At 38.3% G+C, this 27,871-nt stretch overlaps 1 protein-coding gene across 5 annotated transcripts in view; it reads left to right on the forward strand.

The window, feature by feature from the left end:
* CTNND2 (catenin delta 2) overlaps positions 1 to 27,871 on the forward strand; it is an 840,835-nt gene that overhangs the window by 263,983 nt on the left and 548,981 nt on the right. Inside the window, exon 1 of one of the 5 annotated variants that reach the window (XM_081054245.1) lies at positions 8,627 to 8,784. The exons of the other annotated variants lie outside the window; for them this stretch is intronic. The gene's annotated coding sequence lies outside the window, so the exon portion shown is untranslated. Of the gene's footprint in view, positions 1 to 8,626; positions 8,785 to 27,871 lie in introns of those variants that run through there. 5 annotated transcript variants of the gene reach the window in all.

Raw genomic sequence — 27,871 nt, forward strand, 5'->3', positions numbered from 1 at the left:
TAGACACTGTACTTACCTTTGATTTTTATGAGCCAGTCCTTAATGGATATGAACTTTAATGAATATTAATGTTTTACCCTGTCACTTACTGATGAAATGTTTTGGTTAACTCTGATACTTCTCATAAATTGTCATGGTGACTGAAGATAGGTGTTGTTTTTTTGCTTTTGGTCCTCTGTCTACATATTAAAAGATTGAAGTAACAGCCATGTCCTCCATTTGTAAACCTTCCCATAGGAGGCTTTAGTGAAGTAGAAAGTGATAATGCATTTCCTTTTATTGAAGGAAGTGCAACCAAGTCATCCAAATATAAGCAGATAAAGGATTTTCAAACTTTTGTATGATATATCAGCTTTAAATGACCTTTTGAATGGTATGCAAAACCATAGTTGGTGAAGGATTGCATAGCAGGTAGATTGGATGGGGAGCAGTTCCTAGGGGTGCTGGCTCCCCTAGGAACCTGGCTGATTCTTAGGGCTGGAATTTCTCTGCATCAGAACTTTTGTCCTTGGTGGGGTAGCAGGGCGGAGGGCGGGGGCGGGGTGGATAATCTGACTCTCTGTGGCTACGCAAACCCCATTAGAACATGATGTTTGTGTGATGCTTAAGCATTACTCCTGAGAGACGAACTTAAAACCTCGTAAATAATTATGAGTAGGTATCTCTACTGGTTCAGAACATAATTTCTGAAGTCAAAGTGCTTAACTTCAAATACAGGTTTCACTACTTAAAATCCATGCGATTTGAGGCAAATTATTTAGTCTCTCTGAATCTGTTTCCTCATCGCTCCACGAGATAATAACTTGCTCCATTTGGATATGTGCAGAAACAATGCTTTAGCTGCTTTTTTAGTACAACAGAAAAGACAACTGTTCCTTCTCACATGTGGATGTGGACAGAGGAAATATCTGGGAAGTGAGTTCTCCCCGTTATCCGATAGTGAGTTACCTACCCAATACAATGCCTCCTCTTCTTAGCCTCACTATTTTTTTCATATTCCCCAGTCCAAAGTGCTCAATTGTGAATTAAGGAAATCATGTTATTGGCAGAGGCCAAACTGAACTTTGGAGAAAAAGTAGAGAACAGAGCATAAAACTACAGAGCTAAGTGACCTTAAATTTTCATGCAGTCCATCAGATGGCATGAGAAATTGTGAAAATGCCAGGGAAACATTTCATTTCAGATGGACTGCAGTTTGAAGAGAGCAGCCTCCATATTTAGGAGATTTAAAGAACTGGAAGTATAGTCCATAGGTATCTGATTTAAAATAGGCAACATCAATTCTAGGACCAACTTAAATGCTGCCATCTTCTGGAGACCATATTTGGGAAATAATCAGAGAGAGAGGTGTATTCCGAATGCCTTGTAGAGAAGTCTTCAAAATTGTCAGAAGAGAATATAATATTTTGACAAATGGTAAGGGGCTGAACCTGTTGTGTGTAATTCACATTTGCATAATCTACAATGTTACAAATCAAAGTATTTTGATTAAAGATCAGTTTGGGCTTGTTTAGGTAGCTCCCTCCCCTGCTCCAGACACATCCAATCCCAATACAGGACAAAGAACAAACTTGGAAATTGTCCTCAGGCATTCAAGAAGAAACGGAACAAATATACTGTGATTAATGGAAGATTGCTGACCAAATTTTAAATGCTGCTATCAGCTTTAAAAAATGCTGACAAGCAAACAAAATGCATGAAGAAAACACCAGAATCCTAGGCTTATAGAAATGTCGGCCATATCGAGCCATAATCCCCACTTCCATGACAGAGCTGCAGTGGCCACAGTCCTCTATGCTTTCACTTCCCGAGAGACACAAGTTAAATCTTAAAAGAGGACAGAAAGTTCCAGGCTAAATGTAAGAAACTGTGATAATACCCAAGGAATCCGTATACTACGGGAAATAAATACACCAAAATGTGTATGTAGTTACGATTGGATGTATTGAAAGGTATCGTGTTTTAAAGAATGTACTCATGATTGTTTTAAATGGACCCCTGTGATTTCTTCAAAACTCAGTTTTGGTTGTTTTTTTGCAAAGAAATATTTTTAAAGTATTCTCTTTGGCTAGTGGTTTCGCCAAACACATTGTGGGAAGAACTTAAAATGCTTAGTCATGTGCGTTTTCTTATTGGTATTCCTTAGGTTTCTCAGGCTAGGGCGATGACATAATACCTAAGTCCGGCCAAAGAAACAGGGCCCACTCTGTTTTGACAGAGTATTATTCATGATCACCACTTTACATAAATGTTAAAGAATATCAAAGACATGATCTAATTATGCAAAACACTGAAACAAATGCTACTCTTAATACTGGGGGATTAGGATGCAATATTCTTAGTAGCCAGATAAAATGAGTTATTTCTTAGCAGACAATACCTTCAGTGTGGGCTTGAAATATGGAAAAAGGTAAAATATGATATGTGATATACATCTGAGTTCTATAAGGAACCTCTCCTTTGTAATTAAAAATTTTGCATTTTGCCAAGGTCTGTGTGTGTGTGTGTGTGTGTGTATGAGAGAGAGAGAGACAGAGAGAGAGAGAGAGAGAGATGAAGGAGAGAGAGAGATGGCTTTTAAAATGAGAATTCTGAATTTGTTATGATGAATATTATTTGGAAAGTGCATATATTCATAACAAAACTGGCTTGTTGTGGTATTTTATTAATATTCCATAGAGTACTTGTTTCAACTTCTGATTAACTAATGTGTTTTACAAATTGTGTCCTAAATTCTGTTTTGCCTTCATCTCATTCAAATATTCAGTAACTGGGGATTCCTGCCTTCTGGCTTTGTTTATGCCCAAAACACAAATTCGTGTGAATTTCACTGATTGATAATTTACAACATCAGGAATGCCAAGGACTTTGCTGAACTGTTACCGGACCGTCAACTACACACCTTACTCAAGAAACCATGGAAGTCTGAATAGAGTGAAATTTATTTCATGCCAGCATAGAGCACTACCACTGAAATCCTTTGGTCTTAGTTTGTCACTGCATGAGCTTTAATTTACGGCACAAAATGAAGGAAAGTGTGTGACTTACCCATTGGGAAAAGTGCGAGGTGAGAAGTTTATACCCTGATAGGGCAAATGATAACGAAAATATATTTTATTAAAAGGATTTTAGTATAGCCTACAATACTAGTTACGGGGTTCAAATTTACACTGATTCAAGAATGCGTGCTAGTGTGTGAGGTGTATAAGCAGCCCCTAAGTACCAAGTGTCCTATTTCTGAGATGTGAGACACCATGTCACGCTCAACAGCAGCAGGCAGCGCAGGGGTTTCAGTTTTATCTGTGTGGCTGTCACTACAGGAGCCCTGGGCAAAAGTCCAGCCTTGTTTGTTGGACTTCCTTCCTCTTCCTTTTTACTCCTTTTCTCTCCCACATCCTACAATCCTTTCTGGCTATAGACAGCAGAGATAGCTACGGACTACAAATGAAAAGCTGAGCTGGCCCTAAACATATTACTCCTTGCAGCTATTTAATTGCCAAAGAATCTTTGCGGTGGAGCTTCACCCTGTGCCCCTTGAAAGGCAGACTCAGTAATTTGGCTGTCAATCAATTATAATTTTAATCCTTAGAGTCTGGACAAATAATAAATGGAATTACAGAGTTTTACAAGGGAATGCTGATTCTTAAAAAATGAAAAGCCAAAATTTCAGGAGACAGTCAAGTCTTTAAAAAGTGGCTTCTAAAGATTGTATTTTTAAAGTAAAAAAAAGAAAAATGAATAAAGAAACTTTAAACGTTAAACTTGTTTGGAAATCATTCCAAAGTTGGTCACTTATTTATAATGTTAACACTTTCCTGTATTAGTGTTATTCATTCCTTTACCTTGCTGTCACCGTTAGATTAAAATGGCCAGTGCATTAAAATTTAGTTTCTTTCTTTTTATACATTTTCTCCACAAAATTTGGTTATTTGTCCAAAAGAACCACAATGTAGGGAAATTATTTTAGAATTTATAATGTCACACAAAATAATGATCTCTTTGTTTTTTAGTTCTACTTTTATTTTATAAGACTGAAAACGTCTTTATTTTCTTTTAAAACAAAATTGGTAAGGATATTGCTGGAAATCTCTGAAATTAAAACTATATATATATATAAATTTTTTTTTTAATTCAGGAGCATTAGTAGTTAAGTGATCTTCGTGTTTTCATGCATGTCTGTTATAACTTCCAAAAATCTGGGACTGCAAATTATTTAAGAGTATTTATTTAAGTATAACATACATACAGAAAATTGCATATATAGCTTGCTCAAAATTACATGTGTAAGACTCAGCCATCGTATTGCATTTGGTTATAGGTTTATTTTCTTTGCTCAATAGTACTTCATAGGGCACATATACCATACTGTATCCATTCTCATCACTGGGCATTTCCGTGCCCGTGTAAGGAGAGAGAAATAGAATATTGCACGGGACAAAACCCAGGCACCAGCGGCTGGTATGAATATCACTGGTAAAAGCCTCATAGTAGATTCTCCTGGTGTGATTATGGCACAGTTCTGTTGAGTGTATGTCTAGGAGCAGAGTCGCTGAGACATAGAGTATGCATTTAACGAGCTGTCAGAGAGATTAACAAACATCAGATTTCTTTTGCCATCGTACATTTCCGCTCATAGTTTATGAAAGTTCTGATTACACCGAATACTTGCCAATATTTGTCATTTATTCTCCTATCTTTCTTTTTTTTATCATTTTGACCATTCTGGTGTGTATATAATGGCATCATATGAATATGTGAATTTGCTTATTAGTAGTGAAGTTGATTGTCTTTGCATTTGTTCATTGGCTATGTGGATATCCTCTTCTGTGAGGTGCTTATCAAGTATTTTGACCTTTTTTTCTATTGAATTGCCTATCATATTTGTACATATACTGTATTTCAGACTTGTTGATATAGAGATATATTAGTTTGGTATGAAAGTAATTGCGGTTTGTGCAGTTATTTTTAACCTTTTAAACCGCAATTTCTTTTGCGCCAACCTAATAGACATAGTCACACACACACACACACACACACACACACACACACACACACACACAGATTGAGAATGTTTTCTTCCATTAGCATCCCTTCATTTTTGTGTCTTGATAAACAGAGTTTCCCAATATTAATATGGACCAATTTATACTTTTTAAATTCCTTGTATGGTTAGCGCTTTCTGCACCTTGCTTAAGAAAGCCTTGGCTACTTTCAGTGCTTGGTTGTTTAATCTTTCACATCTGGACTGACATTCCATATGGAATTGATTTTTGTGTGTTTTTTGAGATGGAGTCCAGGTGCATTTTTTCACCTTTTAGATACCCAGGCAAAAGTGTCATCTTTCCCACGGTGTAGCAGTGTCACTGTTCTCATAAATTAGGTACACGTGTGGCTTGATGTCTGGGTTCTCTCCTGTGCAGTGTTCTATGTCTCTTTCCGTCTATGGGCACCGCATGGGCTTAATCACTGCAGCTTTGTCACGGGCTTTCTTACCTGGTAAATCCAGTTGTCCACATTTGTTTCTTTCCTTCAAGACCACTTGCTCTTCTTGGCCCTTCACATTTTCATGTAAATGGATTGGATTGGGATTGTGTTAAATTGATGAATTAATCCAAGGAGACTGAAATCCTCATAATATGAAATCCACCAATCCATAAGCATGGAGTTTCCCTCTAATAATTTATGTCTGCTATATTTTCAGTAGTGTTGTGTAGTACGTGATGAGGTCTTCCAACCCTCACAGACTTAATCCTAGATATTGGGCGTTTTTGTATGATAGTTAGAGACACTACACTATTATTGTTTTAATTTCTTTGTGCTGATAACTGGTTTTTGTACATTGGATTTTTGTTTTTACTTTATCAGTACATGTTAACTAGAGAGTGAATGGTATCTCATTCATATCTAAGGAGAAGTTTTCAATATGTAACTCTGATGATAACTTTTAGGCCATTTTTTAATTACCAAATCGAAGGGATTCCTTTCTGTGCCTTGTTTGAAAAGATTGTTTTTTAAACGGCTAATGACTGTTTAATTTTATGAAAAACAAATATGTATGCCTCTTGCAAATGTAATGTAGACTATTATGGATATCACACAATGTTCAGTTCATTCTGCTTTTTTTAACAGAAATGTGAAAATGAACCAAAAATACAATAAATTAGAAATACAATTTCATTTACAATAATCCTAGGAACAGAATTAGCCACAAATTCATGAAAAGGAGGTGTACAGAGTTCAGACATCACTTTACAGATATCATACAGTGTACTGATTTCATTTTAAAAAAAGAAGGAAGGAAGAAGGCAAAAGGGAGAAAGGAAAAGCCATGACTCCCAATCCTTCACTGGAAAACTTTGTTCTGAAGACATGAGGGGACCCAGAGGACAAGTGAAGCCCTGTGAGGGCAAGCTACTACAAGAGAGAATGATATGGAGAGGGGTTTTACAGGACTGCATTTTCAGTTTCCACTTTCCTCTCCTCCTCAATCTGTCATTAAGCAAAAGTCAGGCCAAGGTAAAGTCATCATAATTTAAAATTAAGTGATAAACCAAATGGTTTAAATATAAGATAGTGTGTTGACACAATAATAAAAAAAGAAACAAATCAGAAAGAAGAGAAAGTTACACAACAATAATATACAAAAGGCAGAGTAGTATAACGCCAGAAAAATAAAATTATCCCCAAGTAACATGAGAGGAAGCTAGCCATATTCCTTTTTATAGCCTAAAGACATTTAAAATAATGAAGAAAAATGGAATCAAGAGATGAAGATAAGACAAAGAAGACATAAAAGGAATAACAATGAGCTGCAGTGCTCATGGGAAAATTGGACCAAATAAAGCCATTGCTGAAATAATGAGGCATCAAGAAGCATCATTAAGATATTAGAAGCATCAAGAATAGATAATGGAGATATAGAGAGCACTGGTATGAGAAAACAAAACAGAACAGAGTTGGGGAAAAGACATAAAAGCAACTAAAAAGAAGGCATTAGGTGTGGAAGAGAGAGAACTGAGATGTAAAGTCTGAGTTGTGGGTGTTCTCACCCGGGAAATTTGTTTTCCTAAAAGAGAGTAATTCCAGCCTGACTCTTCAATTCCTTTTTTCAATTTTCGGTGTCAGTGGTGTCTGAATGATTTAGTCACACGTATTGTGTAACTGCCCAAGTAGGGCCATGAGTTGTTCAACCCCAGGGGCGTCCTCATGGAAAATGCAGGTCAGCTGCGCTTCAGGAGGCACCATGAGCTGCACCCATTCTAGATGAATATAGTGTCCTGGGCTTATGAAATGGGGTGTTTGCCTATCCTGCAGGCAACACAAACTCTTACCAAGTATGCATTGAAGGAGATGCAGACACCCACAAACCTTTCTCACAGAATTCTCTTTAAGACCATGTAGAGTCAATGAGGACATAGAGCAAGAAGCGTGATTTGGAGGAGAGTGGGACTGGTTGGGAGGGTGTGGAATAAGAACTACTCTTTACTTCTTAAAAAACGTGTACTGTTTCAGTTTTTAATTAAAGCTGGTAGTGTTTTAAAAATAATCAAAGCTCAATTTTTAAAAGTCAACTCGTCCAGTTCTTATTTGAGCTAATATTAAATGTGATCCTTTTCAAAGGAGGACTAGTAGTGTTTCAACATGTCAGATACTCTGATAATGATAGCTGCATATTGTTTGAGAATTGAAGAAAATGTTTCTTCTGTAAGTTATCATCTCATCTATACTGAATAACCTAATTACTTTGGAGGGTTATCTTTGTGTTAAAAACTTGCTCCCGGGCATCTAATTACAAAATGTGGACCTGGGACCCATTTAGTACACATTTCAATAAAAAGTGTCTGAAATTCTTTGCTCAATTTATGTTTTTAGCACTCCTGGCTAAAAGAGAGAAAGAATCAGTTAAAAAAAAACTCACAGGTGTTATCTGACATGCAGTCTTTGCTGGGCGTGGGTTCAGTGGATATCCCTATAGAAAAGTTAGCTTCAAAATCATTATCTCAACAAGTTCTCTTTTCTGTGAGCCTTCTGGGTTAGTTAGATTTTGCCACATTTTATACTTCATTTGAATTACACTCTCATTTCAAAAAATAAAACAAAATAATTTGAATAAACTTGTGTTTGTTACTGAAAAACAAGACTGGCTTTGCATATGAACTGTACACAGTTTTGAATCTATCTTTTGCCTTTGAATTCACCAAGGAAACACAGTCTAAATTCAGTTTCAGAATAATTTTAGGATTCTGTGGGATTTTTTTTTTTTTTTCAAATTATAAGATACAGAGAGCTTAAGATCCAGATACAAATTTGGGGCAAAGGAATGGAAGATTAGAAAAGTAGAATTTGCAAAGCAGGCTTGTGGGAGGGTCCTTTTGTGATGAAATGTTGCATAAATAATGCCGATGGGGGTCTAAATTCACTGTTGCCATGGAGACCTTTGTGCCTGGCTGAACTCAATTCTTTTCTCTCTAAAGAAGGCAGCCACTAGGCTTGTGGTATCTTTGAAGCGTCTTGCTTCGCTTTCTCTTAAACTGTGAGTGAAAGCAGAAATTAAACTAGGATAATTTGGCATCCTGACTTTTTCGAGGCTGTTCTTCCAGTCCACTGGTGATTTCTTGAGCTCCTCTGGGGTCCCTTGAGGCCCCAGTTCGGGGAGAGAGGAGCAGGTGGGAGAAGCCTGGAACCGCCAGCACCCTTTCCAAGTCTCCCCTCATCTTTGTGACTAGTGGACTTGTTTGCGTAGACTACAGTTTTGAAGTATTTAAGGATCGTTTGTTTCCAAAGGTAAAAGAGAGCCAGTGAAAACCAAATGTGTTTTGTTTTGTTTTTTTTCCAGTGCTTTCATTATTAATGTTCTCGTTGTGGTGATTTCAGCTAAAGTTGTACAACTGCAGGTTGGGAATTATGTGTAGAAAATGTGGGTACGGTTTATTTTCTCGGCTAATGGTGGTCAGTTTCCTCAGTGTATTAATGTTGAAATTGTAAATGCCGAATAACTGAATTAAACGGAAAGCAGTTGTATCAATGTGCCATTTCCCAACCAACTAACCATTCTAACTGCTTAGTAACTGTTTTTAGTAAAACTTGGTGTGTCATAGATACATCCTTTCGATTTCATGAAGCTTATGATTATTCATGTAAATAGACATTTATAACTAAGTGAGAATTAAGTTATTCTAAGTTAATTTGGAAACTTTGGCCCTTTTTTCCTCCTTCAGTACACGATTAAATGAATAATTTCACCCAGAAAGAAAGTATTCATTGAGAGGAAAGTCATAAAAATCACCCAACTAGTGTCACTGTGTAAAGTCCCTAAAAATTCAACATTGGACAGCTAACTTGTTGCATTGACTTCCGTTTCCTACAGAGATTATTTGATTCTCGACGAGGAGCTTTATATTAGAAATAGCATACAATAATTACAGGTTTTGATTATTCTAAATGGTACAAGTGTAAATGGGATGTACACGTCCCATAATTAGAGAAAACCTATACCGTACAAGTGTTTTAAGATTTCTTTTATTCAGATAATTCATTGAGAGAATCATTGACCAAAATTTATAATGACTGCATAGATATCACCTGTGTAGCCACTAGAGTTAAGGAAAATATTTGTGATACTGAGAAGATTTTAAAAATGAACTGATTTCAGAAAGCTGGTGACTTAAAGATGACAATCTTTAAAGTTGTCAAAGATAACAACTGTTGGTAAATACATACCATTCAGTTGGTATGTATTTATAAGATAGGTGTACACTGTAAAATTGTAATTAAAATGGAATGCCTCTGAAAAGCTTTAGGTTCTTATCTTTCGAGTATTTCCAAATGGATGAAAGGGACAGTGAATGATTTTCAACTTAATTATGACAATCACAAGATTTGTACTTAAATAATATTATTTGAAATTTGAATGACATTGTAACTCAGGTACTAAGTACAGATAATGACCATATTGACATAAATGATTTATTGATATCAGAAATATATTGTCACACATTTTAGTGTTTTAATTGCCTAATGTATACATGTTTTATTTTAAAGACGCTAACAAAGGAAGGCTCGCTTATATTCTGAGAGTACCTCTTAGTAAATATTCCATTTCAATTAATTAGAAGTTAAAGTTTATGTTAATCATATTAAGGCTAAGAAATCTTTTTCATGTTTAAGGAATGAAAGTAAACTGCAATAGTATAGATTGAACATAGTGCTTTAAGAAGACTTTGACCTTTGAAAGTGTTTTCCATACATTGACCATTATTTAAAAATACTGCCTAAATATACAGGTAAATGACTGTGAAGCCTTACTTAAGGAATATAGTGTCTAGGCACTCATACTTGGTGGAACATCAATGTAATGGATTCAAGTGACACTACATCTTCAAACTGTAGGGCACATTATAATGCATGTGATCCAAAGAAAGAACTTCAAAAAAAATATAAAAGGTTAACTACTGTGTTTCCCTGAAAATAAAACCTAGCTGGACCATCAGCTCTAATGCGTCTTTTGGAGCAAAAATTGATATAAGACCCGATCTTATTTGAATATAATATAAGACCCGGTATAATATAATATAATATAATATAATATAATATAATATAATATAATAATGTAATACTGGGTATAATATATAATATAATGTAATACAATACAATACAATACTGGGTATAATATAATATAATGAAATATAATATAATACTGGGTCCAATATAATATAAGACTGAGTCTTATATTAATTTTTGCTCCCCAAGAGCTGACGCATTAGAGCTGATGGTCCGGCTAGGTCTTATTTTCGGGGAAGCAAGGTATCTAGATGGCATGATTACCAGATACAAATATTTCATATGGGAAGGCAATTTAGAGTACTTGAAGTGTCCTTTTTTTTGTTAATTCAGGTATTTATATCATGCAGATACACCCATGGACATATTAAATAGACATATTAAATACCTTCAGGTGGCATTCTAAAGCATAAACAGAGTCCAACAAAATGTGATGAAAGGAATGTACACTTTGAGGGTTTCCAAATCTCTAGTTGCAAAATCCTGCCTGGCCTATTTTACTCATAAGTTTTATGCACACAATTAAGAAAACTAGTTTCAATTGTTTGAAAAATATATTTACCAAGACCATCCCAGATTTGTTCCACCTCAGCTGATTATATTGTCACGTTGTAGAATTAGAGCTAAGAAGTCTGACCAAAGTTCTAGTTGGAATGGTTTAGGGACAAAGATTTGTGTTTGTGTTGCTACAAGTAGCTTACTGACTTGCGAATTCTGATTTAGAGTTCTGTTTTATAGTTGATAATTCTTGTATTTTGCAATACCTTATATTTGGCAAATCTTTGTTGAGTCCCTCCTAAGTGATAAGCTTTGTATGAGGGGCTATGTAGAAAAATGGACAGAGGTATTCCCTAGCGTCCAAGAACTGAAAAATCTGGTGGGGTTGCTGATGTGAGAACTAGGAATTGTAACATACCATGTTTCCCAGAAAATAAGACCGGGTCTTATATTAAGATTTGCTCCAAAAGTCGCAGTAGGGCATATGTTCAGGGGATGTCCTCCTGAAAAATCATGCTAGGGCTTATTTTCCTGTTAGGTCTTGTTTTGGGGGAAACATGGTAGTAAAATAATTGCTGTAATGGAGGCCTGGCCAAGGAGAGCCCAAAAAAGTGCTGTAGTTTATACACTGTGTTAAGATGTGGTTATATGATCCTACCAACCCAGGATTCACAGATATTAAGTGCATTTTAATATGCATCAAAGAATAAGACTTGCACAAAATAACTGTCGATGAGTAACTATAAAGATTACTTCCAGGGAGTAGCCAGAGAAATCCTATGAAAAAGTGGCTTCTATTATGTTACTCCTCTCTGCAGAGTAAAGGTCAGAAGACGTACAGTGCCAACATGCCCCTTCCAGGTCTGCTGCCCATAACCCTGCCTATCCCACATCTCCTAAGAGTCTTCTTTCTCGCTCACTCACTTTGCTCCAGTGGAAAGTACTCCTTGCTTCTAGAACATGCTTCCGGCACACGGCTTTTGCATTAGCCATTTTCCTCTGCTTAAATCATTACCTCTGCTCCCTCATCCCACCCCAGATGTGTGTATACATGTCTCACTCCCTCATTTATTTCTCATCTTTGCTCAGATGTCACCTCGTCAATGAGTCCATTTTTGACAACCCTACTTACATTGCCTCCCCTGTCTTTTCCTGCATTATTTTTCTCCATTGCCTTTTCCACAGATAGGTCCATTTTGTTCAGCCTCTATGTTCTTCTCTGGAATGTAAACTTCACGAGGGCAGGGGTTTTTCTCTGAGTTTTTGCAGTAATGTAGCCCAATTACCTAGACTCGTGCCTGCCTTCGTTGTGAAATGAACAAATGAAGATGTGGCACCTAATACTACACACTGTTCTACTTAGGAGGTATTTTTTTTTCAGATTTAAAGAAAACAAAGTAGTGAATGTTCATAGTTATCACTTGCAACGCATTGTTCTGGCTTAAGTGTGAGAGCAAGAGATCAAATACAGGCAGATTCTTAATTGCTTAAGCACCAACGCTCTTTGCCAAGTCGCGCTTGTCGTCCCAGAAGGGGGGCTGAATATTTCCCTTCCGTGGTGCAGTCTGTGGCATCAGGTGGGCTCTTGGGAGAGGACCCCAGGGTCTTCTCCCTTTTCTCACTCTCTAGCGGTGGAAATTTGAACAATGCCTGCGGCTTCTGTAGCTGTCTGTTGTCTGCACCATGAACGCTGTGACTATTCCTGTAGCATGCTAGCTCTCCCTAAGTTTCTCTGATTTATCTGCATATTCTCCAAAGTATTTTTATGAAGAACACACAACAAAGGATGTGCAATCTCTAAACTATGAATCATGTATTTCTGCCTGTGTCTACCGTCTATTAATATGCGAAAAGCAATATAATGGTCTAGATTATTTAAATGATCATATGTAGCAAACAATTCTGTTAAATTTCTACAGAAAAACAAAAACAAAAACAGAATACATTCTTAGGATCCTAGGAATTACTGATAATTATTAATCATGTCCAAAATGGTATCTCATGTTCTTCGGCCATGTCTAATGCTGGCTTACCTGGAAAGCATAACAGTGGGTATACTTTTGTCATTTATGGGTCAGATCCCTGGGCTCTATCGCATCAAGTTCATCATGCATTTGACAAGTTTAATTAAACTCAGCACATGTGGTTTTAAAAATAAACTCTTCCAGGTTGAGGAATGTAATAAACGCTACAATGTAGCTAATTGCATAGTGACCCTCTCCAGTGTGTGAATATTTTTCAAAGATGTGAGGGTTGCTTCCTCCAGGAATAACAGTACCGAGTTGGTTAGTCCCAGGCTTCCAAAGGTACTAGCCTGTTTTCAAAAATGGAAAAGCTTATTTTAAGTGTTGGTGAACTGTCTGGTTGTTTCATGATGAGGCAGAGAGATGAGAAGAGCTTTTCTGCATTCCATAAACCTCAGCTCCCGTTTCAAGCATAGTGTAACTTGTGAATCCACGCTCCTCCAGCGCGAAGCACTCCTTGCATAACCTCCATGTCCTCGTGTCCCTTCTTCGTGAATTTCAGCTGCTCCGTTCATTTCAAGCCCTTGTGCCCTTCTTGAACCGATTTCTGGTAATTTGCATCAGGATTAATAGAGTTTCTGCGAGAGATACTATATTCAGCGTTGACATGTTAAAGGTAATTAAATTTAGGTGCCGAGGTTGGGGATTATATGCACCCACATTATCATGGAGTGTTCTGCCAGAAATTAAACACTGTAAATGCAGAGACAGAGATGCACAAGCCTGAAAGAGGGGGCCTCGGACTCAGCTGTGGGGCTGTGTCTATATGCTCGCAGGCCCTGGGGTGTGGGGCCCTTTGGCCTGCTCCTTCCAGGGTAGTTTGCAGCACAGGGAGCTGCTGCTGTGGACCTGATGGTTCGTTTGTGGACCCTGGGAATTCCAGCATATACGTGGCAAACGTAGGATACACAGATTGGCCAACTGTCCTACATTTTCCATGTAGGGGCGTATGTCGTCTCAGAGTCGATAGAATTAAATAGGAACTTCACATTGTGTTCACTTAAAGCCTTGTAAATCTGATCTTTTTATTTCGTTATTTCTTGGAAATCATAATTGTTACACTTACTGAGCAAATCTAGTGTGCTCCTGATTATTTACTTACATCCCATTAAATCCTCACAGAGGCCTCTGGGTCAGATAATATCTCTGTACAAGAGATGAGAAACAGTAAGCTGAGTAATCATTTCATTGGGTAGTATGTCTAAGGTCGCAGAGATAAAATTAGTGCGAGAGGTTATTTGAACCCATGTCTGCCGAGCTCCGCAGCTCAGTCCCCTTCAGCCTTCTCTACACCAGCACTGTCCAGTTTAACTACTGTCTCACTTAGATTTAGGAAAACGATGGTAGATTGTTGCCTGTTCATGGATCTCCCCCCCATTTCCCTCCTGCAGACATCTCCCTGTATTTCTGTACTCTTCACCTCCAGCCAGTTGCTCCAGGCTGTTCTTCCTTTTACTATAAACTGTTTTCACCCACTAGTCAGCGAGTCCCGGTTTGGAACCCTGCAGGGCCTGGAGCTCATCGCTTGGTGACGGGCTGTCACGGATACCCATAGCAGACTCAGCTTGCACAACGGTTATTAATGCAACTTCCTTCTCAGTGTCTCAAAGCCTGGGCTTGGACCATCTGCTTATTTCATGGGTTCCCTAGAGGACTGCTAGACCCATGAGCATTTGAAAACCAACTCTCTGAATAGACAGAGGCAGAAACTGGCTGTGAGGGAGGTGGAAGGACACGTCCAAGGGTGATCCGAGAGTTCTCTGCAGAGAATTGGGAGCAGGAGAGAGATTGGAGCAGTCCTATCTGCCACATTGGAGACTCATGCAAATGTCAGGTTCGAGGTGATAAGAGAGTGACGGGTTCACGGCATATGATTAATCCAAATCTTGTGCTTCCAGACCTACTCTCTGACATGCTGTATGTGAATGTGTGCGTGTAAGAGTGAGGAGGAGATAGGCAGACCAAGGGAAAGGACTGTCAGCCTGGATACGAGATGGGCCACTCAGAGCTGTGAGGTCTAATGCTAGATGGGGGGGTCCAGGCCTGATCTGGTAGATCCTGTTCCTCAGTTCACTTCTTCATTCTCTCCTCACTGCTTTCATCGGCAGCCCTTGTGTTGCTTGTTTTGTTGTACAGCCTTGAGTATCATTTTCACTCTATTCAATAAGCGTGTGGGTGCTATTATTTCCAAAGATCTATTAGGATGTTTTAAATTAAATGGCATACCACCGCTATCATTACAACACAATTTACTGAGCTTCCACTTCGTCTGTTGCAAGAGCCAGGATTAAAGAGATGCAAACCACTGCCTTCATGGAGCTGTCATTCCAGTAAGAATGCCAAATTTAGTCGATGAGTATTATTACTCTCGCTATTCCTCCTTTCAGAACAACAACAGTCTGGGAGTCAAAGGCCTATGGTGACACAGAGGCTACACCCATCCTAAAGAGACCCAACTAATTTGTCACTCTCAGTGTTTTGTAAAACCTACTCTTTCATTTTTAAGAGGAAGCCAGACAACTTTCTTATTATCCTCGTTGCTCAGTAACATTGATGTCTTAGGGAAACTGAGAATATATGAGTTTTTATTGGAGGCAAATTTTGTAGTGTATTTAACCAGGTATAAAATAGGTCCCTTAGCTGTGGTGTAGCGGGGGGGGGGGAAAGTTGGGGTGGGGGACTGCAGGTCAGAGGCTTAGTTTTATATGTTGGCCCCAGTGTACTCCACTGTAAGATTTTAAGAAAATGAGGATATGCTTTGTGCATTACTTTCTCCCTGTAAGCTCAGTGACATTCTCCTCATTGTGGTGCAGGGGCAAAGTCATGTCATTTTAAAAGTATATAGTAACATCCTTTTTCATATATAGAACTCCGTTTTGAGTGGATGTGCCTGCACTGTAATAACCCTTTATTTACTTTTCAGTAATGTGTTATCCATCTCTGAACAGCGTGGACATACACAACTTTCGAAGGCAGAATTCGAAAGGGGCTTAAAGTTAGAAGACCATCTTCCCCGGAGGAAGGCAGCTGCCACTTAGTCTGCTGCTGTGTCACTTCCCTGTGCCAAGTGCTGTCACCAGAAAGATGGTCAGCGGAAGTAGCTGGGGCCTTCTCATCCCTCCTCTGTCTTTTCTTTTTTTCCTTTGTTGTTGTTTTCCGCTTTAGGTTTTTGTTTGTTGGTTAGTGTCCTTATTCGGCTAATCTAGTTTGAGAATGAGTGATGGAGAACAATAGTCAGATCCAGTCCTGGTATTAAGGTCACTTCGTTTCATGTTCTTTTCCCTGGAACGTCCCCTAACGGCTTGGAAGCCGCTCAGTCCCTTCACTTAACCCTTCTGCCCCTCAGTTTTCGTTCCTGCAAAATTAAAGGGTTTACCTCTCTGATTCCTTCCAAATGCCTGGGATTTTATTATTCCTTCTATTGGGGCTCCCCAGTGCAAGTTAGGGGTACGCCATTTAGCTGTGGAGTAGAGCAGGTTGGCTAAGGTGAGGTCTCACCTGGCTCCTTGGTGTCCAGCCAGGGGTTCCCAGCCTCCATTAATTTCATTCCTGGATCAGTAGAAGTCTCTTTAGCAAGAAGATCCATTATGTGCTGATTTATTTATTTGTACATGGTATAAATATATCACCATATCAAAGTTTATATTTTAAAAAATATAATAAAAATCTCTTTTTTAATCCATGAAAGCAATAAATGTGAGCGTAAATCCAACCTTTACTTCCCCTACCCCAGTGGATTGTCCCGAGCACCCCATTTCAGAGATAATTGTTGCTCTGACTGAGCAGCATAGCTGAGCACAGTGTAGGGAAGTTAACAAATTCAAATTCAAACCTGAGATGTGAGAAACAGGTACATTTATTAAGCTCAGCTACTGTCCTTGTACGATTCTGTCTTGATCATAAGCAGACTTAGGGGTCACTGATCAAGACGATCATACAGTCGTGAATGATTTTACATTAGCCAATGAGTGCATAAGAAGCACCCAAAGGGCGCCAGTAAGACAGTGTTGCCTTCATGGTTCATTCCATCGAGGTCTGAGAAAACAATCCAAAGCTTATGCTGACCTTTGCATGCTGGTGACATGCTTTTGGCATGTGTTTCTTTTCTTCTATTTCTCTCTGGATCCACTGTTTAGTAAATCATTAGAAACATGAAAAAGAGTCTGTGGTAGAGAACCCTTAAGGCTAGGCACTTTCTATTCAAAACTGTAGTCAAAGACTACAGGGCTAATGTCTTCAAATAAAGAAATTTCATATGTTTAATAAAGAATTAAGTCCCAAGAGAACCTAAAATGCTGAAATAAATTGGAGGTTATAAACATAAAGGTAAAACTTTGGGACCCGTGTGCAGCCTTGTCTACACGGCCAGCAATAATAACTACACAGGTATAGCGTTTATGGAAGCATGGACTAGCAGCCCTAGAGGGAAAAAGTACTAAAGGTTTACTGGAATTCAAGTTTTGTATAAGGCAACTGTTTGACAATGTTAAGAAAGCTAATGTAATCTTAGCTTGCATTAATGGAAGGTCAATTTCAGTGCTATAAGACAAATCATGCTTAAGTACTTGATGCTTTGCAGACCGTGTTTGGAATATTGTATGAAATGTTTGGTATTTTGAATTAAGATGGGGTGGGGGTGGGGGGTGGCATCAACAAATGAGAGGTAATGCAGAGGTGTGGCCAGAATGAGGAAACCTCTAAAAACAAAGCTGAGACTTCTGAACTGCCCCTGTTGACATCATAGAAAAGAAGATGTGGTTTTCACATATCAGGTGGGGTATCATATCATTGAAAACATCATTGTAATGCTTTGGTGAGTCAGAAGACAGAACCAGAACAGAAGTCAGAGCAGAAGCAATTATTGGCTTTTTATAAGAAGGCATATTATGATTTCGAAGACCAGAGAGACATTTCACGAATGGTGTGCCTCTGAATGTGAGCCGCTGTCCCTGCTGGTTCTCAGGTAGGGAATGTCAGAGAGGCAGACCCTTCCAGAAGGATGGATGATGAATTAAATGATCTACCAGCTCCCATCCACACAGGAAGTTCTGAGACTGTAAAGGTGTTATATCTGGAATGATTAGAACTAGTTGCAGTTTGGGGGTGTAAAAATCTGGACAGCTTATGATGTTTGCAGCACCCACTGTTATGCAGATAAGGTTTCTGGGGGTAAGAAGACGGGTGTGGATTTTGAAAACAGTGCCCAAGTGATTCATGTACACCTGCTGTTTAAGAAAAAACAATAATAGGGAAGTTATTCACATAAATATTTATTCACCCTATACCTAAAACTCCATAGAAATACTTTAAACTATACATTTTCTGTCTGTTCCTTTGACTTAGCAACAAGTTAACTGTGGGCGATCTATTTCTCTTGTTTCCTCATGTGTAAAACAGAAATAATAATAATTATTATTATAGTGATATTATTAGTATTATTTCTCCCAAGTCCCTAAGAGTCTCCACTCCACCACGGGAAGAGAAAGAGGACATTACTTTTACAAAGGACAAAATATGGCCTCAGTTTATTAAAATGGAAAGATTGTCCATGCTGAGTTTTGTAGGATGCGATTTAAGTCATTTAGTTTCACTAAATACAAGTTCTGCAGTTTTTATTAGATATGCATGCCTTGTTGTCCGTTTAATTTCTGATTAGATTATTGATTTTCCCACTTGAATAGCAAAGGAAAATTGTTTGGGATAAAATTGGGTTACTATGTACAAAACAGCTGCTGGAATCATGAGCTGCTTGCTGTCCAGCTCTGCAGCCAAGGCGGGCTGATGTCAACCAGCTCTGCCCTGTGTACCAGGTAAAAGTGCCGTTGATGGAAATTACAGCCCCTCGTTTCAGGGGACATGGGGATAATTCAGTTGTTCCTAAGAAGGCATAAACAAAATATCGGCTAAGCACAGACAGATGTTAAGGTTATACTCTGCGCATGAAGTCATGTACTAGAATTCACGTTAATGGAGTCGAGCTTCTGGTGTAAGATTTTGCAACTCATTATAACTAAGTTGTTATGGGCTGCTAATTTGCTAGAAGCTGCCGTATCATGAGCTAGCCCAACTGCCTTGATGGGTCTCCTGGTAGTTAATACAGATTAAATGTGAAGCTTTTATTTTTTCCCCTGTGGTCTCACGTAATGATATTAGCCTGTCTACAGTGTGACAAATTCAGTGTACCAGGAACATCTGGTACACTATTCTTTATGACTGAAAATAACCCTGCAAACTTGATAATGCACATCCATTAAGACACTTCTCCATATTGGGGAGATGGGGAAGGATGGTGGCTATCGAAGGAATTTATTGCTCACAGTTCATTTTGCTCCAACATGTATAAACTATTACAAGAGTGGTATATTCCTACAAGTTCTTGTTTGATTATTGAGATGCAAATATGGATAAAACCCTTGTTAAGCTGTGCGTTATTCATTCTCAGCAGAGGCATTTCAAAGAGGGAGGGAAAAATGAAAGGAAACTAAAACCATCACAGACTGCAGATAGGTTTAAATTCATTCTTTTGAAGTTGATCTGAGAATGGATCACACTGAAATGTTCAAATCGCGAAGCTACTTCAGTAAAAGGTGTTTTTTAATTGAATACATAGTATTATAAGAAATGAAATTTGGAAGAAAATCCTCTTGTCTCATTTGGATTTAAGGAAGTTAACATAAGAATATTTGCATGTGTACATTTGCATATGTTGCCAAGAATAGGGAAGCACATTGGCAGGGCTGACACTGTGTAATTGCCTCCACTCCACCACTAGCTGAGGAATCTTGAGTTAGTCACTTAACCTCTCTGATTGCCAGTTCCCTCCTCTTTACACAACTGGATTGTCTTTCCTATCCTAAATCTTCTACTGGGTCATTTGAAGATAAAATAATTGGAGTTACAATACATCTGTTATTAGACAAGCAGTAAAAGCACTATACTCTTATTTTAGGGTGCGATTATAAGAATTACTCCCTCTTACCTGATGTGAGGTCTGTGGTAACCTCAGCCCCCTCAATCAGCAGGAGATGTGACAGTAGCAATTAGAAACCACTCTGGAGGCAATGGGGAATGGGAGCTCTGAAAGATATGCGTGCAAAAAATCACCAGGAAGAAATGTCAACAATGTAAATGAAGTGGAAGAGAAATGAGACTCTTTCTTCGATTGTAGGAGCCAATAACTGTCTGTGTCTACAAAGCCAGAGGACTTCACTGTGTCCAGCTAATTATGAAAAAGCTCTGCAGTTGACAGGGACGTTTAGGGACAAGGAAACTAATACCCTTGCTGTGCAATATCCTTGTAATATAGTACACGTTCTGTGTTATTTATTGACCTTCAGATGTCAAAAAACTCTTAGATTTTATTAAGTGTTTTCTTGTCAAGGAAATGAATGACTTCAATACAATTTCAAAGAGTTTCTTACTTAGAGGATAGAAATAGATGAAATGGTGTATCATATTAAATAAATGAGGAAAGTCAGATTGTTGTTGAATAGTGACCTTTTACGTAAGTCAAATCTTTCGATCTAATTCACTTGATACTCAATCTGGTCTTATACTCCAATCAAATCGAACTCTAATTACTCCTTGTGACACATGCACACGTTCTACAGTTGCCTAATTCTGTGCCTTAACTCATGATGTTTCTTCTGTCTGCAATGATTTTCCTCCACCCTTTCACCTGGTCACATAGTAAATGCTCGTGGTACATCTCAAATGCAGCACTCTGCATGTACCATTGTCTTTGATTTCTTCCTTTTCCCCAGCCCCTTCTATCTTCCCTAACTGGATGTCATCTTTCAAATTCATTTAAATCTCTCTCATCACAACTTTGCATTTTACTTTGTATTCTAATTAATGATGCACTGGTTTCCACTCTTTTACTACACTTAAAAACTATCTCCTGGATCTGTACTAGTCAGGGTTCTCCAGAGAAAAAGAATTGATAAGAGATACAGAGATATATAGAAAGGGATTTTATGATGAGGGATGGGGCCAGGAAATGATGGAGGGCGACAAGTCCCACAACCTGCCATATGCAAGCTAGAGGCCCAGGAAAGCTGCTGCTGAAGTGCCAGTCCAAACTCAAAGACCTGAGAACTAGGGTGCCAATAGTGTGAGTCCCGGTCTGAGTGAGAAGGCCCGGAGAACCATGAGTGCTGATGCCTGAAGGCAGGCAGACGTGCCTGTGTCAGGTTAACAGAGAGAGCAGTTTGCCATTCCTCTGCTTTTGTTCTATTCAGGCTCTTAAGGATCTGGATGATGCCCACCAGCTTTGGAGAGGGTGGTCTTCTTCACTTAGTCAACTGGTTCAAATGTTAATCTCTTCTTGAAACTTCCTCACAGACGCACCCAGAAATAATGTTTGTCTGCTATCTGGGCATCTCTTAGCCTAGTCAAGTTGACACATAAAATTAACCGTTACAGGATTCATATCTGAACTAATTTTGTACCCATGTCTTTCCTACCTATGTCATCCAGTGCCATGCAGAATGCCTTGCACATAGTATATGTTGCCCTGCTGTTATCTTATTTATTCATTCCACAAATATTTTTTGGTACTACAGATTTGGATGAAAAAGATAGCATTGCCCTTGCCTTCTAATCAAACTTAATAATAACTACAAAAGTAATTGCAACTTGTGGTTTGCTGCCAGACAAGTAAGCAGGGATGGCTCAATCTCCACCCATGGTTGCACATAGTATGGATGTGGTGTTCATTTCTCATTTCATTTATGTACCAGAGAAATCTGTAGTACTGAAGAGCAGCAATGTGAGAAGAGCATAAATGAAGCAGAAACGTCACCATACCGTTGGGGACAATTTTTGATTTCCAAGGATCTAATGAGAGAATTCTTTGGGAATTTTGGAACCGCTAAAGGCACTTGAAATATCTCCTAGGCCTGAAATCATGGTAGATGCTCAGCTCTCAAAGAGCCTCAGTAAAATACATTAGTGAATTTTATGTTAGGAAGATGGTAAATTATATTAAAATTGATTATTCTGCCATGCAAATACTATAGCATAAAAGTATATGAAATATCAACTTGACAGTTGAGGTTTTTTCCTCTTTATGAGAATTCATGAACTTAGAGTTTTGGAGCTTCCTCTTGCCAAATGCCTAATTATCCTCTTGCCAAATGCCTTATTATCCAAATAAAGCATGTTTCCTGTGGTAAACATAGGCAAGGATGTTGGAGCATAATGCCTTACCACCCTCATTGCCTCCATTGCGTAGACAGTGGTACCTCGGTTTTCGAATGTCTCCGTTGACTAACATTTCGGTTTACGAACGCCGTAAATTTTATGGATTTATGGTATCATTAGATAGTAAAATTCATGCTAAATTTGCAGTTTTAGGGGTTGATTTTACAGGTCTGGAATGGATTAATCTATTTTGCATGTTGTCTAGTGAGAAACCATGCCTCAGTTTTTGAACGTTTCAGAACTTGAACGGTCTCCCAGAATGGATTATGTTTGAAAACTGAGGTACCACTGTATCTGACTTTGGCAGTGGCCCTCTTCAAATTAAGGGCCATTGTTAGAAAGGGATATTTCACTTGTAGGGTGAACTTGAACAGCACAGTGAGTATGATTCTTCCTGTGGTTGAACATAATAATTTCAGTATTTAATTTCTAGGAAGGCAAGGGATACTAAAGAAAAATGGAGTGTGAAATGGTAAGCTGTAGTTATCCCTTATTAAGGAAATTTGTGTTATTATTTTTGCTGTATTGTTCCTGGTTCTATAGCCTCTCTTAAAACAGTGATAATAAATAGTCCTAGAGTTTTGAGGTATGGGGATTCTGAAGAGTTAGTTTGTGTTAGACCTCCTAGTTCTAGTGCTAGCTGATCTTTGGGGAATCTACTGAACATCTTGAAGTTTGAGCTATCTCAGACAATAAAATGCCTACCTTACTGGGACAGTGTGAGGCATGGATAAGTTAATGCATGTAAAGCACAGAGCAGAGTATGTACGATACATGGTAAGTATATACTTCCAATAGTGATTACATTATTGTGCATTATTGTCAATAAATAGTCATTCCCAAGTAGTCATCAACATGTGACGCCCAAGAAAGGGGAGTTCCAAGCTCTACACAGGTATGGGCATAAAAACCACTAGTATACGTTTTCCAAAATGTGGATATTAGGGGCCCGTTACCTATACATTTTTATTCCTTAGTTCTGGGTTATGTACTAAGCATTAAAAGACACTCTAGAGATTATCATGATGTAGTTAAGAGTCACCAATATAGTAGCATCACTTTTTTTATTTTTTTAATCATACATGGTGGGATTTTACATCATCTTTTACAGGAAATGTGGGCTGTTTTACTCCGTGGAGTCTTTATTACATTTAGATGAATTGAATAAACTATAGTAAACAGGATTTATTTGAATAATGGCATTTAGCAAGACAAAAGTGGCAGAACAGAGAAGATGGAATCCTACACATTAAAGGAGTTGCTTTATTCTATTTTTATTTTATGGAAACTGTTCTGGAACGAGTCCGCCTCAGGGTGCTGCTTCCTGTCTTCTTGTGTCTTGCTTGGTGACCCAGGATGGCATTGTGGTTGTTTAAAACATTTATCTGTCAGTTTTGAGAACTTTCACAGACAGCTCTTTGCCGTTGTTTTTGACTCTTCAATGAGGTCTACACAGCTCTACAGTTGACATTGATTTGTTCCATTCCTTTTTGACATCATGGCTTGTTCTTTCCAGATCTCTTGGACATTTTGTGTGGTTCCTTATTATTACCCTGTCATTTGTGCCACCTTCCCTCTAGATTTGGCTTCGCAGTGTATCTCAGTGGGATGAAATTAGCATTACCAGGAGTTTGTGCTTTTGAAGTCAACTCATTCATGTTCAATGGGAATGAAAAGTGATGTGAGGAAAAAGGTCACTCAGGATCACTTGATGGAGCAAATCCTTGATAAATGGAGAGATGCAGGATACTAGGGAGCAAAACCCATCTCTACAAAGTGGAAAACTGGTCTTTCATCTTTCCTGCAGAGACAGAAGCCAGAGGATAGAGAACCACAGTCTGATCCTCTGATCCTGAGACTCTGATCCTCTCCCAGGCAGAAGAACATCTGAGGACAGCGTTTGTGCAGACAATGACCATAGTTCACTTTCTAATAAAAAATTTCACAAAAACTTGAACAGTGATTTTGCTCCAGTATTGCAAGCAGGCACTAAGTCAGATTCCCTGACATCATTAAATCTTAGAACCTGAAGGTAAATAGCGGAAATGATCTGTTCTCTCATTTTACATAGAACTGGCACGATTGTGTTGGCATTGGTGTTTCCAAGGACTGCGTCGTGGTACCGGGTGTGGCATATGGTTTTGCTTGGAGGGAACGTAGGAGGACCAACCTGTGGAAATTAGAGTTTTCTAGCTCAGGGCATTCTGCAGATGGTACAGAGGCCAAAGGCATTTTAGGTTCACTCTTACTCAGGCATGTGCTCCTTTATCTGAGGTTTTCAAGTTCTCTTAGAAAATGACCTGATCTCTAAATAAAGAAAGTGAATTGGACCCTTGCATTAACCCCTGCTCTCTCACCAGAATGACCATGAGACAGTTTAAAAGGGATAACCCCCTAAACCTAGAGAATGGGTGAATAAAGAATTGTATTTCATCAAGAATGAGATCCCATCAACTATTAGAGTTACTTGTGTCCTGTGAAGAAAGCAACAATGCTTTTTAAAAAAAAAAGTATTAAAGTGTTTTGGGGGTGACAATGGTTAGTAAAGTTACACAGGTTTCAGGTGTACAATTCTGCAATGCATCATCTATCTGTCACATTGTGTGTTTACACCCAGAGTCAGTTCTCCTTCCATCACCATATATTTGATCCCCTTTACCCTCGGCTACCACCCCCCTCCCCTCTTACCCTCTGGTAACCACTAAACTATTGTCTGAGTCTATGAGATTTTGTGTCTGCATTTGTTTATCTCATTCCTTTGTTGCTTTCAGTTTGATATCCCACATATTAGTGAAATCGTGTGGTTCTCCACTTTTTCTACTTTTAAACTTTCACATGCCATCAAATACAAGTCATCCCAATTCAAGAGACAGTAAACTGATAAAATAAAATCTTAGAATGGATCAGTCTTTGAAGTGATAAAATATGGAAGCTAAAGTAGTCATCAACATATGACGCCTAAGAAAGGGGAGTTCCAAGCTCTACACAAAGAGAAAATTCCAAGCAGTACGCATAGGCCAATGTATAAGGACAATTTCCAAACATTTGTAGGAGTGGGGACGTGAGCCATGAAATACAACTGGAAGCAGGAGATTAACTGAAATCTGTTTAAATATCAGTTCAAGCCCCAAATCCTCGACCCCACCGTACATAGCTGGTGACTGTTCCTGCTCCACCCTGGTGAAAGCTCAAGGTTTATTCTCTGGGGAAGATGAAATTAGAGTCTCTCAACTCCAGGGCCACAAGGGAGAGTGTTTAAAGTGGGGCATTGCAAATGAAGAGTGGGAAAAAAAAATGAAGTTTTACTTACTAAAGTCTGAGACCCTCCCCTTCACCCTGCCCCCAGCCTCTACCCTACACAGTTTTCAGAACAGGAGCTGCCAAATGTTCACGCTCAGAGATGGAGCTGAGGAGAATGTTCTCTGGCGGTTCTGCATGAACACACCTACTGCGTCTCCTGTCGAGTGCAGCTAAGAAGCCCCACTCGTGTCAAGAGTCTGACCGCTGTCCAACCCCCCCCACCACTCAAACAGGAGCAGACTGCCAGGGAACCTGAGATGTTTTAACAAGCCTGTAACACGAAAGATAGATTCGAAAACAAATCAAATCATTACAAAATAGGAACTACGCTAAGAGAAGGAAACATAAGCGTTAATATCATTGAGGGAGAAAAGAGATGATTTCACATCCACAAAATAACTAAAATAACTAACTAAATAACTAAAAGAAATATTCAGAGGAAAAAAGAAAAACAGGTCTTAGAAATTAAAAGAAAAACAGCAATAAAAGACTTGTTAGAGACCTATAGATTAAATGGAGGAAACTTTCCAGAAAGTAAAGCAAAAGGTAAAGAGATTGAAAACTAGAAGAGAAAAATGATTAAAAAAAGAAACTTAGAGAACGACGTAGACTTTAATACCTGAATGATGAGTGAAAATAAAAACAACATCAAGAAAAAAATTTTAAAAGGGGAGAAAAGCATACATTTTCTTTATGATAGAATTGCCTAGGATTGAACAGCATAGGTTTCTATATTGGAAAATTCCACTAAATGTCCAGAAATGTCTAAAAATAGATTTATATCAAGGCACATCACAATTGAATTTTAGAACACTGGGGTCCACAAGAGACAACCAAGTTTTCTTCAGATTTCATACAAGTATCATAAAAGCTCAGAATGGTTCACACTTTTCAACAGCAACACTGGAAGGCAAAAGATCTCAAAGCAGTATCTCAAAGCTCTGAAGGAGTATCATTTCCAACCTAGAATTCTCGACCTCTGCACTCAGCGCTAGAACTGTGTGAGAGTGGAATAAAATCGTATCAGACACACAAGGCCTCAAAAAACTGCCCCCCATTCAGTCTGTCTCTGAAAAGACAATTTTCACCAGAAAAGAAAATAATGTTGGAAGACAAAGAAGGCAGCAGGTCCAGGAAAGAGGAATGCCACATAAAAGAGGGACAAAGGAGCATGGAGATGAAGGGAGGTCCCAGGACAGGATGGAAACCTTGCAAAGAGGCCAGATCAGAGCAGATTGGGAGGCACCAAAAGAGATTTCCTCAATAGATGAAATTGGTGTATTTCCAGTGTTTGATGAGACTGAGACAAATTTATTCAAATCGAGGGTTTTTGTTTGGATTTATGACTAGTATATAAACAACTGAACAAGTGAACAATAAATTTTTAAAAGACAAGCTATTCACTTAGGGAAAACAAAACACTGTATATTGATGTTCAAAAAGCATACTACGAAGCCTGTTCATCATAGTATTGTTCTACCTAAAATTGCAGCTTAACTATATGGGGGAGATAGGGAAAGATGGGAAATCTGTATATGCACGATGGAAGGTAGAGAAATGGAGCTAAATCCTAATCTTCCATTGTGGGAAATTCAATGGATGAGGCCTACAACTAAAAAGTCAAGGAATGATAATATTAGAAAGTTAATACGGATATGAAAACGCAAATCGGAAAATGGAGTTAAAAGCACTTGCCTCTGAAGAAGAGAAAATGACAAGGTAGGCTGTGCTGCTGTTCTCAAATAAACTTGAGAAATAGTTGACCCATTTCAATTTGTGCATGTACAATTTGATTCAAAAATTAAAATGAGAATTGCTTTCCCTTCTGCCGTCGGAGATATAATGGCTGTTATATACAAAATTTTATATATTTATTTACATATTATATATATGTATATGTATATACGTATATATGTATCATTATATATGTGTGTATATAATATCTATATATTATGATCAGACAAGCACTTATTTGAAAGAAAGAAGAGGAAATTCAAACAGAAGAGACATCATGTAGATAAATATTCCACAGCCCTTTCAAATAGGAGTAACACATTTTTATTCTTACTATTGATTAGAGCAATGAATTCAGAGAATACCATGATGATGAAGACATTTCATGAGACCACTGCTTTCTTGAAGTCCTACAGAAGTATTCTTATATGCAGTTGTGATCATGAAATAACCTTCTTTGGAAAAAATCATTGCATAACAAACAACTTGGCCATTCCGTTCCAGGAAGCTGTGACACCAGGATTTGGGTCATTCATTCATAACAAGCATTT

The sequence above is a fragment of the Rhinolophus hipposideros genome (genome assembly GCF_964194185.1).
Source record: "Rhinolophus hipposideros genome assembly, chromosome: 7".
Taxonomy (NCBI): Eukaryota; Metazoa; Chordata; class Mammalia; order Chiroptera; family Rhinolophidae; genus Rhinolophus; species Rhinolophus hipposideros.